At 36.9% G+C, this 13,310-nt stretch overlaps 1 long non-coding RNA gene across 1 annotated transcript in view; it reads right to left on the reverse strand.

The window, feature by feature from the left end:
* Positions 12,956–13,310, reverse strand: part of LOC110264859 — a 26,361-nt gene continuing 26,006 nt past the window's right edge. Inside the window, exon 3 of the long non-coding RNA XR_002351142.1 lies at positions 12,956–12,968. This is a non-coding gene — a long non-coding RNA (uncharacterized LOC110264859). The remainder of the gene's footprint in view (positions 12,969–13,310) is intronic.

Here is a 13,310-nt window from a genome sequence, read left to right on the forward strand (position 1 = left end):
ATTTTCAAATTGATTGTCTGCCATGATTGGATGTAACCTTTTAGGTCTCTGACAACAACACTAATGTTCCGAGGGTTACCTGAAATTGGGTTGCTTTTGGGCCTGAACGTGAGGTCCATACTACTTTTTAGGCAGCGTCCGACTTCTACTAACATCGAGGTGCCACCATCCATGTTCTTCTTAAGGAGGTGGGGGTGGTACTTGTAAGGGACTCCGATACTTAAGTTAGTAAGGATTTAAGCAGATTTTTAGTAGATTGGGTTCTGGATGTACTTGAGGATGTCAGTGTATTTATAGTAGAATAGATAACCAATTTTTAGAGTAGTTCCAACTTTGAAGGTAGATGACCGTTCTCTTTTTCTAGAAAAGTTGTTGAGATCTCCCTTCTAGATGAGTGGGAGATATCTTAGGAGTTAGTTACTTATTTGGATAAATAAGACCAAACTCTTGTCATGGTGTCCGACCTCTATGAGGTCGTGTAAGGTGGATTGAGTTGGATCTCTTTAATTACGCTTTATTCATTTTGGGTTTGGTTAGGAATCTTGGACCTGGGTATGAACAATAATCATAATAAAATTCTATATAATTTAATTAAATATATTAAATCAAACATAATTTTAACACCAATTTAACATAATAATAAACACATAAAATTTTTAACATATAAATTAAAATAAAATAAATTAGAGTTACTTACAGAATATATATATATACACACACACACACAAGAACATTGAAAAAAAAATTTTCACGAAAATTTTACGAGTCCCTATAAAAATTTTGCAAATTTTCATTAATCTCTTCGTCGTAAATAATCCACGCGTGCGAATTTTTGGGCCAATTCTATTTATACTAAAACTCACTTGCAAAAGAGCAGAAATTATTTTAGATATAGAAAAAAGAATGGTGTTTTGTTTAAATATTGGTGTTTGGGGTGTTTTACAGACTTGTGAAGGTGTTAGAAATGTAGTCCAACATGCAGGTAATATGTTGGAGGAACAGATGACATTTATGCTTTAGACCCACCCCTGGTGTATAAAAGCAGATGAGGAGTGGGACTGGGTTGCATATCATTTTCGTTCCCCTTTACTATCACCATACACCATACATTCTCAGCTCACCAAGCCAAGGTGCCTTGATCAGTGGCTCCAAACATGCGAAAGCCATGTGTCTTCATCTAAGCAACACGCAGGCTGCGTGTTAGTGGCGCTCTGCCACGTGTCAGCCATGCAGCAGCACGCAACATGCGTGTTGCCCCGTGTCTCTATGCAAGAGACAGGCCTCGCTCCGGAAACAGGCGTCATTTATTGTGAGGGTTGAAGGTTGGTGCCACGGATATATAAAAGGGTGGTGGGGTAAAAGCTTCCTTTCATTCCATTGTTGGAGGAAAGTGGGGTTGGGGTTTCGTTTCATTTTGTTGAGAGTAGTGGGGCTTGGAGTTTCATTCATTGGGGTTTAGGTAATTGAATTAGTTTTAACATTGAGAGTGAGATTAGAATATTTAAAATGGTATGTAATTATATGTTTCCTGAAGATCATGTTATCAATTATTTGGGACATGCTAATTATGTAAGTTTGTTATTTTTTATTAATTTATTAGTATTTATTTGGTTAACGTTAGTTAATAGTTTGTTATTATTTATTTGGATAATATTATTCTAAATGTACTATTAAATATTAATATAAATAAATAATATAATTAATAACAATTTTTTTTTAAATAATAAAAAATTTGAATTTTTGTAATTATTATTTATTTTATTTTCTGTTAAAAAAATTTATTAATTTATTCTTTTTGCTATTTATTAAATTAATTCCTTTTGTGGTTGAATTTTACCAGGCTAATGAGAATCTTCTGCCCCGTAAGCTTGACTAGCCAGAGACGTGGCATCCAGAGGTTGACCAAACCTTACGAACCACCGGATTCTACCAGCTCTCGAGAGTTGGAGTCATCAGAGTGCACTCCGCGATGCTAGCTGCTCTTGTGGAAAGGTGACGGCCGGAGACACATACGTAATGCAGTGGGTGAGGTTACAGTGACACTGGAGGACGTGTTACACATATTCGGCCTACCGATTGATGGAAAAGTTATGACTGGTTGGACCAATAGCACTCACGACTTTTTGGTCACCCAGAGCCTCGCGATATTCGGCAGCGAACCCCAAGTGAACAGTTCCTCCAAAGGCTACATAAATCTTTCATGGGTTCGCCATATTAGAGACACATAGCCTTTGGACACATAGGAGTCTGTTATCCACTATGTTAGGTGTCACATCTTCTGTCTGCTGGGTACCACCCTTTTCACGGATAAGTTGACGGCATATGCTCACGCAAAGTATCTACCATTGCTCCAAAATTTTGATCAAATCGGCAATTACAGTTGGGGGTCAGCTTGTCTCACGCACCTTTACAGGTCACTGTGTCGTGTATCACGGTACGATCGTAAAGAGATGGATGAGCCACTTGATTTATTGTTTGCTTGGGCGTGGGAGCGTATGCCGTGGCTGGCGCCAATTCTCCAACACCAACTTGCGCCGGCTAAGATACCGATGGCATGCAGGTAACTGCCATTATTTTATTCGAATTTGACTTATATGTTATTTATGGTTTACTGACAAGATGTAATTCAAACTATGTGAATAATGTTTTGTGTTGCATATTGGAGTCATCATCCACGGACCCGAAAATGGATGTCTATAACTCAAGTGTCTATTAGGCACACAATCGACTTTATGGAAGATGTCAATATGGGTTTTGAGGTTTTCTGTTATAATTTACAGTATTATTAATAATCTAATGTCCCTCAAAATATTTTGCAGTTTGTCTAGAGGCCGTATGTCGGCATCATCATTCCTGCCGAACTACACGCACACCTTGATGTCTGTGACACAGTGGAGCCGTTGGTGTCATTCGAGTGTGTCGAATGGCTTCTTACGAACTGAGTGGTTCGCCGGTATAGATATGGACAGTCTCCCCCTCTGGCAACACAATTCATACCAATTGACATGCATTGCTATTCTCTCCGGAGAGTACAGCACCATGACTGGCGCGGGATTCATGACGAATGGATACAACAATGGGTAACCACCGCAATAGTCATTTGCGAGATCGGGGTCTATAACCAATTATCGACTTCATCCCGTCAGTCGATTACTAGAGTTGGTACATTGGATCATACGGGTGTACTTGAGGCTATCGGATGTCATTCCTCAACATCCACCCCAGCAGCCTCCCCAGTATCCACCGCAACAGCCAATCCAGCATCTACCCTAGCAGCCAGCATAACCTTAGTATTTCAGTCGTTTTCTTATCATCGCCCACAGCTATCTCAACACGATAGATCGAATCATGGGTAGGCCAGCCATCACATCATGCATCATAGACATCAGTCTCACCGCAGATCACATCATAGCGATCACAACCAGCACAACAATCTTTGATTCGAGCTGGAGGACATTTCCCTATTCTTACCATAGACATTTGGAAATTACGATATCATCCGTCGATTTCTTGACAGTGGTGGTCCTGTTGTTGATGATGCTTACATCCCAACCATCCCATCACAGCAGTACTCACAATTCCACTGGGCATCGGTCGACGGTTCGTCTCATCGACACCATCCACTGGCTACACCAGATAGTCGAGACAGTGTATGCATCGAGTCGCATATTCAGATCGATCGAGGTCGTATGAATGCATCACAACATGCTCCGATCGATATGGACTTGAATGAGCTGACACAGGAGCATGTTAGCGAGTATACCCCTGGTCCTTTTGCCCCGATAGGTGGGTCAGGTCCAGTAGAGGGATAGGCAGAGACAGGTGGGTCTAGTCCAGTAGAGGGACACACAGATGGAGGTGGGTCCAGTCCGACAGAGGGACAGGCTGTTGGTTGGGGCCACCAGTACAACCTACGGACAGATGTCCGTCCACCAACCAGGTTTACACCGTCAAGTGTTAAAGGTATAGCGAACAAGGCGATGGGATTTTTCAAGAAGAAGCTGTAAGTTGTTAGTTGAACTTTGTTTATTTCATCGTTGTATTAGTTTTCAGTTTAGTCGAACTTTGTTTACTTCATCGTTGTATTTCTTGTTTTCATTTTCTGTTAGTCAAACTTTGTTTAACTTCTCATTAGTCGAACTTTGTTTATTTTCATCGTTCTATTTATTGTATACATCGTTGACATACACTTGCCAATCCAGTCGATGGTTAGCATAACACGCAATAACATGGCGACATGGAAGTCGCTCCACCTGAAAATGCCCACAGTTACACCTTCGTCATGCAAGATCAATAACTAACACTTTTTCACTAGCCATTTACTACGATTTACTATGGCCCGAATTGACTCATGACGATCGGAGATTATACCCACAACGTCTCTTCTTACAACATGTGTTTGTAAATTATTGAGAAAAAAGTGCCACACATCAATAGTCTCACCCTCTACAATGGCAAAAGCAATCAGTATAATATTTTTATTCCCATCTTGCGCAACTGCAACCAAAAGGGATTCTGTCAACCTGAACCAACGACTTGCAATATTTGGAAGCTCTTATGCATCGATTGAAACTCTGAATACCCGATGAAGTATCCTAACACCGTCCACCTCTTGACTCCCGTTATACAGGGGTCGTGTTTCTATTTGGACTTGTGAACCAGGCATCTTCTGAACCATTGCCAGGAACCACAACGGCAAAGCTTGGTATGATTCTTCCCATCCACCGAAAACCTTGGCTATTGACTTCTGCTTTGCCAGCCAAGCCTTCCGGCAACTAATAGTGTAGTTGAATCTTGCGTGTACTTCCACAATTATAGATTTGACCTTTATGGATGGGTCGGATTCAACCAATGGCTTCATAGCCTCAACAATCGTGTCCGAGTCTAACTTGGAGTGACCTTGTGAGATTGTTTTTATGGAACACGTGTGCCTCCTGTTGTATCTCCGAATCTCCTAACAGGCTTTCTTCTGTAGCAAGCTGGCTCGGATAAGCCAGTCGCACCCACATCCATAAGTCTTTCACTTTGCATAGAACGTCTATGGCTCGGATTCATAAACAACATAATCGATTCCTCTGGAGATAGTGTAACTCTGAATTGCCGCAATGACTGATTTTCTTGAACCGTATTCCATTTCAATTCTAAAATCTCCATCCTCAAGATCAGCAACAGCTATAAGAAAACAAATTTGTCACTCATCGATCCACTAAAACAAAATCAAGTAAACATACTACCCACTGCTCACGTACCTATGTTTTTCATATTCGAAAAACTTCGGTGCATGCATGACGTCAAGATCCAAGCTACGCATAAAAGGTGGAACGTCCATCGGTTGACTAACTATGGCTGGTACCACTAAAGTTTCTGCCATTGCCTCACCTCCCCCACCACTGTCCTGGTCCTCATCTCCGGCTTCGTACGTAGTTTCAAACTCCTCATCGCTATCATCGTTCATTCCCAAGTACGCCTAAGCTCTGTAATGTGGCACATCTACGTCATGTTGAACCTCATCTGTATCAATATCCTCAAACTTAACGTATAACTCAATCCTCGGGTGTTGCACCTGAGTTTGCTAGTGAATATAAAACATCCACTGAATACTACTTTCGTCGATGATTGGCATAATCTCAAAATGTATTAGGCCGCCAAATATGACAACCAGACTCCTACAGAGAATGTTGGTCACCCTTTTTAAAATATCCGCCTCTATGCTTTGACAGAGCCCTTATTGTAGTTCCACGAACATTATAGTGCATGGAACCACAAATGTAAATATATTCTCACACGCAAAGCTCATACCCCAATACGTATTTCGTCCGACCTCACCGTTGTGGTAAGCCACTATATTTGCAGTGCCCTCCATCGTACCGACCCTGGAGGAAAACACCTCTCTCACAATGGAGCAAAATGTTTACGAACTTTGATTTTTATAGACAGAAGACTCACCTCGCAGACTACGTGTTGCAACGCCATCCAACCAGCGTATGCTACGTGTGCAACACGCAGAGTGCGTGTTGCTTGCCTTGTTGCCACGTGTGAAACACGTCACCTGCATTTTGAAGGGATGAATGCCACGTGGCAACACGTCACCTGCATGTTGCGTCTGATTGTGACACGTGTCTAACACGTTATTTGCGTGCTGAGTCAGCACGTTACCTGCATGTTGTACCTGCATCTCTGCAGCGTTCACCCACTTGTATATACACCAAAAACTTTCATTTTCAGGTAAAGCTCACCTCTAAATTCCATATTAAAATTCTTTAGTCGCAAAAGAGACCTCTTTTTCTTTATTATAAAACTTAGTTTTTTTTACTTAGGGTTTGCAAAAAGAAAATTTATGCTATTATATAACACGTGTTATACATAGTCTAAGTGTATTAATATATAAAATATTTTTTTATAATATTTATAAGTACCTAAAAAATTTTAAAATTAGTGGATATTAAATATTCTAAATGTACTTCAGAAATTATACAAATATTATTCACTAAAAAATGCAATAACAAAATATTGCCATATGAATGGAATCAATATATGAATTAAACAATGTTATTATGTTAAATAAAAAATATTCAATTTGAAAATACGCTCTCTTTTTTATCCTTGAACAAGTTTGAAAAACGCTTAATGAAAGAAGATTTTATGGTTAGAAGTGCAAAAAAAGTGAAGATAAATGAAGATGGTTCATCGAACGCACAAATGGATACTGGTATAAAAGACAAACCTTAAACTACCCATAACATAAGGGACAAAGCCATGCCTAATGAAACTAATCTTATTGGTATGGAGACGGGTTTTAACATTGAAAGTGACATGGTTCCTAAAGTGGAGTCTCCTCCAAAAATTTCATATAAGGACAAAGTTATGGCAAACGATTTTGGAGATAATTTAAATCCTCAAGATATTGTTCAGATGGCAGCGGGAGATTACATCTTGGATCAAGACTGTGACTTGACTGTTTTAGCTTCTCAGACTACCTTCAATCCTAAGCCAAGTATTCAATTCTCCCTCATCATTAAACCCTTGGTAAGAAAATCAATCTCTCTTTTATGTTATGGAGAGGTAGGTTCTTAAGCGATAGGTTAAAAAGGATGTTATTCGTGTGAAGATTTAGAGGAAAACTTCTCCTTGATTAGATTTAGTAACATTGATGACTATTCCTATGCTTTGTTCAAAGGCCCCTAGATGATCCCAGATCACTATTTTCTTGTTTAACGTTCAAGAGACCTCACTTCCTCCCTCAAAATTCGAAGATCAAGAAGGTGGTGATATGGATTAGGATTCCCAACCTCCCAATAGAGCTTTGTAACACTTACTTTCTTTGGAAAGTGAGAAAAATCCATGAAACCATGCTAAAAATTGATAAACATATATTTATTATACAATCAAGAGGCAAGTTTGTCCGGATTTATGTGGAAATCAACCTTAGTATACGAGGAATAATACATAATCTATTTTAAGTATGGACAATTGTGTTGAAGAAAAGAGATCGAATGATGGAAATAATTACAAGGATATTGCTAGTACAATCAACCAACCAGAGAAATTTTCTGGCGAAAGAAACATCTAGGAACAATCCCGTAGTACTTCGGGGGAGGTGAAAATGGGAAAGAAATCATTTCCAGCAAAAAACGTAGAACAATCAATAATATACAAATCATTAATTTTCCCTAAAATCAAGAAGCTTTAATGAGAAATCATGATGAATCTCTTTTTGGAGTTTGGATGATTGTCAAGAGAAACTCAATAAAAGAAAAGAATCATAATCAAACAACAAAAAAGGAAGGAACATAAAAAAATCTGATATCTAGATTTAATTTGCTAGCAGAAATTGATCAAGAGGCTTTAATATAGGAGAATCAAACCCGAAAGAAAGTTGTTGGCAATGGAAAAAGGCAAGAAAATCCTCAAGAATTTAGAAAAAAATTAAGATCTAATCAGGATCTCAAAATTAAGACCCAGAAAGCAAAAAAATTAGAATCAACCCAGCATACATAAGTAAAATACAACAGAAAATAAAAAGAAAAAAAATTTGAAGAATAGAAATTGAATCATCATTCTTAGAAGAAAAACAATGCAAAGCTGGAGGTAGTACCAGCTCAAACAAGTGACAGCAGCAAAAAACAAGGAAAACAAGGCCTTCATGAGGAGTATCAATTTAGTTGGAAAGTAAATCCGTGGGAGTTGAATTGGGTGGGAATGGGAATAAACAGACACAATACGGATTCTAGGTTTTGGAATCTAGATGAGTATTAGCGTTTGAAAAGAGAGTCATTCTCAATTTTTATGGACAACCTTCCGGAAGATATCTCAAAGAGAGAGCTATTCAATTTGTTCAAATGGACGGAACGAATAAACGATATATATCTATCACAAAAGCAGAAGAGTGGTCAGATTTACTTATTTACATTCATACGATGCATGACAAAGGGAGGGGCTTTGAAGGCAATAGCAGAGATGAATCATATGAGATTGAGAGGAAATAAAATTTTTGTAAGGGAATCTAAATATAGAAGGGGTATAGAAGTGAAACGTAGTCCAGCGAACGATAAAGTCATTGTCAAAAGAAATCCTAACGTTGGAGAGGCACCTCAAATTATTATCTCTAATTCAGAAGTAGTATTGACAGACAACACTTAAAAGAGTACAAAAACCAGAGGACCCTCATAGTAATGGGTGGACAAAAAAGATAGAAGTCACCATAGCTAAGGAGAATATGAGTTGGCTACAGAGGAGCTTAGTTGGAGGTACAAGAGTAGCTATTGACCTGGGATTACTAAAGGCAAAGGTGCAAAGGAATTGGCCTCAGGTAGAACAAGTCCGAGAATTGGAGGCCTATAAGGCTATGTTAATCTTTGACAGTGTGAGGAGTGCAGAAGATGCGTATACCTTTAAAACGAATAGTCTGCAAATTTTAAAGAAGTTTGATGGGGATTCTAAGAGATTTGATGGGGCTAGTGAGGATTCTGACCGAACAATCTCTTGTAGCTATGAGTATAATAGTGAAAGATCAAATTTAAAGAGTAACACTAATAATAATGAGATAATATGTGAAAGTGTGAGGCCCATTACACCAAATCATATGAGGAAGATCTCAACATGCATTTTGGGCCAACAAATCATAAGCCCAAATGAAGAAAGGGACTATAGACTGGTTTTGGACAAGTCTCAAGGAATGAAGCATGGGCTGGTCTTGGAGTGCACTCAAGGAATGGATCAAGTTAGTGACGCATGGACAGGTGATAACAATGCATCCCTTCATCTGTCAAATTCAACGGCGCAACCGGCAAATGTTCAGGTCGCGATACGGTGGAAGAGGATGGAAACAGAAATGGTTCAGGGACCTAGATCATGATAAGAAGTGAAGGGGACGTCTCTTTTGCCGTAGACGCAGCGAGATCGAGATTGAGAAAGGGGAAACAAGTCATGATGCTATCAATGGAGATAAATGCTAGAACATCTAAGAGGTCGTGGATAGTTTGAGAAGGAAGTAGCAAAATACAGAACCAAAGGGAAGATTATCAGGAGTGCAGCGGTTGTAAGGAAGCACAAGTTGATAAGGGTCACATTGAGTCAAACTTGAGGGATAGAGCAACGGCTCTGGATTATGCATGTTCAAATGAAAAAGAAGAACAATATACTGATGGAGAATAAAAAAACTCTGGTATGGATGCAAGCAATGTTATGAAGAACGAGAAAGAACGAAAGAGATGAGAGGAATACATGGATGAGAACAGGGAAGTATGGAAGTTAGCCACAGAGTCAGGGGCCATTCAGTATAACAATGATGATGACATTATGGCTATCTTGCAAGAGCAGAATGAAGCTTTAACGATTAAAAGAAGATTGGCAAAGTAAAAGGAGAAGGCAAGAAGGAGCAGACCAAAGAATTGCAAAAAGATGTGTAATAAGAACTCAAATGATTTTTAGTTCTTGTAATATTAGAGGATTAGGAGGTGTTAGTATTAAGTTTGGTGAAAATTTTTCAAAAAAAAAAAAAAATCTCTGATATGCTAGAATTAATAGAGATAAAGAAGTAGGTTGTGACAAAATTTGATGTAAAAAGAATTTGGAAAAACGAAGGAGTGGGATAGAAATTTGTGGAGTCTAAAGAACATGGGGGATTTTGCTAATGTGTGATGAAAATATTTTTAGGATGGAAAACTGATACAAAAGAAAAAGGTGGACATGTGTAAAAGGAGGTGAGGGAGAAAATGATTAGTGGGTTGTCAATGGAACTTGGGAGGTTTAAGGCTACAATGTGGTAGTTTTGAAAAGCACATTTTCAAGGCTTTTTTTTGTTTCAAACTAAAAAAGATTTGTCATAAGGGAATGTGGATTTTGGGAATGGGATAGAGTGGGTTTGGAACTTCAGTTGGAGAAGAAAACTACTATACTAAAGAAACTGAAACTATTAAATGAACTACATGGTGTCTTGCAATTGACAAAGCTATTAAGAGATATAGATGTCATTGTGGTATGAAAATTTGAAAAACTATACTCTACCACTATCTTCTTTGTGCAAGTGTTACAAAAAGATATAGTACTGTAGGACATGTCAAATTTTAGTTTCACTGAAGACATATGGAGAGGATTGGTTGCGCTAGGAGTTTAATTATTTACTTAGTTTGCCTTAACTAATAGAGCTAATACTAAGGATAGATTGAGTAGATTGGGTATAACTGAGCAAAATGATATTGTATGTGTGGTGTGTAATAAAAGATGTTGAAAGTATATACCACTTGTTTGTTGCGTGTGAGTTTTTATGGCAGGTATGGTGTAATTGGATAGTTGATGCTAGATGCCTTTGGACAATACAAGGACCAATAAAAGAGCATTTCGAAAATTGATTGGATTGCCTTTGATCAACGATCACTGAAAAAATGGTTGATTGAGTTATTTTTCACTTTTGGTGTATTTGGGTGGGAAAAATTATCGGAGTTTCACAAAAAAGCTACAGTTGCCGCGGTGGTCATTGCTGACTCTTTTGAACGCTATAGGGTATGGAGTTGTCTTATTTTCTTCTGTCGTTGATGACAATGCCGGAGATGATGAAAGAATTGGAGTTGTTATTTTACTCTTTTATTTTTGTTTCTATCTTCTGTTTAATGTTCCATCTTGTTGTGTTGAGCTCTTATGTATAATTAGTTCGAATGATTTTTTTTAAACCGAATCAAACAGAAAACCAAACACCCCCTAAGAACGAGGTCTTTGAAATTCTAAAAAATCTATTTTCTCTTTGTTCAACTAACGTTGCTAAAGATAGTTTCGCAGTTTTAAATTACTTTCTAAGACTGATGATGAGGCTGATATTTCTCTTTCTAAGTCAGTGACAGATGAAGAGATAAAATATGTTTTTTTTTTTATATGGCTAGCTAGAAAGCCTCCAATGATAACGGCCTCCTTTAAATTTTTTTTAACATTCTTACACTTTGTTTAGATAAACGAAAGGAAAGAAAAAAAAGTAGAAGAAAAAGTGGATCTTTTATATGTTATTTGGATAAAGAGAAAATGAATGAAAAGAAAAATAGAAAGATTTTTTTTAATAAAAAAAAGTGAGAAGAGAGAAAATCATAATAGAATAAAATTACGTTATCTTTTTTTTATTTTTTTTATATTCAAATAAAACAATATTTTTTCAAATTTATTTTCTTTTCATATTTTTTCCTCTTATTTTCTATTTTCTTTGACCCTCCATTTGTATTCGGACGAAGTATATTTTCTGAAACCCCATAAATATCAGTTCGGTTAATCATATTCTTATCTCCTTTATTGCCAAAGTTGATATTCTTAAAAAAAAAAAAAATTCATTTCAGACCTATAAATTTGTGCAATATTTGTTATAGGATCATCATTAAAATCTTGGTCACATACATATTTAAAATAGTTCATGTGGCTAAGCTTATTTCGAATACCCAAACCATAAGTGATTTTATGTGTCTTCATTTATACTAACTTAAATTTAAAAAAAAAATAATTTTATAATATAATATTAAAATAATAAAAACCTGCCTTTATATAAAATTATTAGTTGAGAATCATTAAATAATTTAATATATTTAATTAAATTATTTTTTAATAATTCTCGACTAATAATTTTAGGTGAAATAACTGCATATTAGAATTTTTATTTAAATTTCCAGTCGGTTGAGAATGGAGATTGAGACGCGTGTAGGATTGCATGTCAAATTGCATTGGTGCATGTACACCATATCTGAGTCTCCACCGTAGTGTTATCGTGCGACGCGTGGCCACTTCTTACTCCCACCTCCACCTTCTTCCTTCTCCGCACACACCACGTTGCCACGTTTCTCATCATTTTATTCCCAATATAAACTTTTTTCTTTCCCAAAATAAACTCAATTTTCTGCCGTCATTATTTTCAATCACAAACAAACATAATCCTCAATAGGTGGTCAAGTTGTCACCCTCAATAATCATATTAAATTAATTAATCTAATTTTCTAATTATAACCTTTTTCCTTGCGATTTCATGGGGGACACCTGTCACATGTTTTCTTTTCTTTTTTCCTTTTCTTTCCCCCAAGCCGGAGGATTTTTTGTGCACATTTGCTTATAGTATGTCTCCAATTCAAGTAATCTTTGCAATCACAAAGTAAAATCATGTAGACCACATCATATACAACAGATATTATTATGTCTTGAGATAATATCTACGTACAATCAATCTTTATTAGGTACACAATGTCTGTGTGATGAATAAAAAATATTGTTTCTTAGCTAATAACCAAAACTGTGATCTCTAATGAAGCATTGGAACCTAATAAAATCAAAATGACTTCACTAAATTCTTAGTATTAAGAGACAATGTTGATGTTAGACCTGAATTATCAATCTCTTTCGGTTTTATTTGGGATTTTAAGTTCTCTTCAGTTTAAATAGAGCCCATTAATTAGCATAATAACAGTTGTCCCTAGCCTTACATTGTTTATTTAATTTAATTATCACTAGTCGCTGTCCAATTCTTTACTTCAGTAGTTTATCATAATGATAATAAATGATTGAAAATTTGACAAAAAGCATGAAGAGGGTATAAAAAATTTTGTGGTTATCTTTTTTCATTTTAAAAACAATTTAAAAATATTTGAGCAGAATTTACGGTAGAATAGAAGTGTGGGATACGAAAATGGAGGAAGCTGTTGAGAATGGAATGCAATTTTCAAGAATGAATGAAAGTTTTAGGGGTGTTTATGGATCGGATCGTATCCGCAAATTTGCGGTAATTATTTGCATCCGATCCGAAAATTGCGGATAAGATCTGATCCGCAGTATGATCGGATTGGATAGGA

The sequence above is a fragment of the Arachis ipaensis genome, chromosome B07, assembly GCF_000816755.2.
Source record: "Arachis ipaensis cultivar K30076 chromosome B07, Araip1.1, whole genome shotgun sequence".
Classification (NCBI taxonomy): Eukaryota; Viridiplantae; Streptophyta; class Magnoliopsida; order Fabales; family Fabaceae; genus Arachis; species Arachis ipaensis.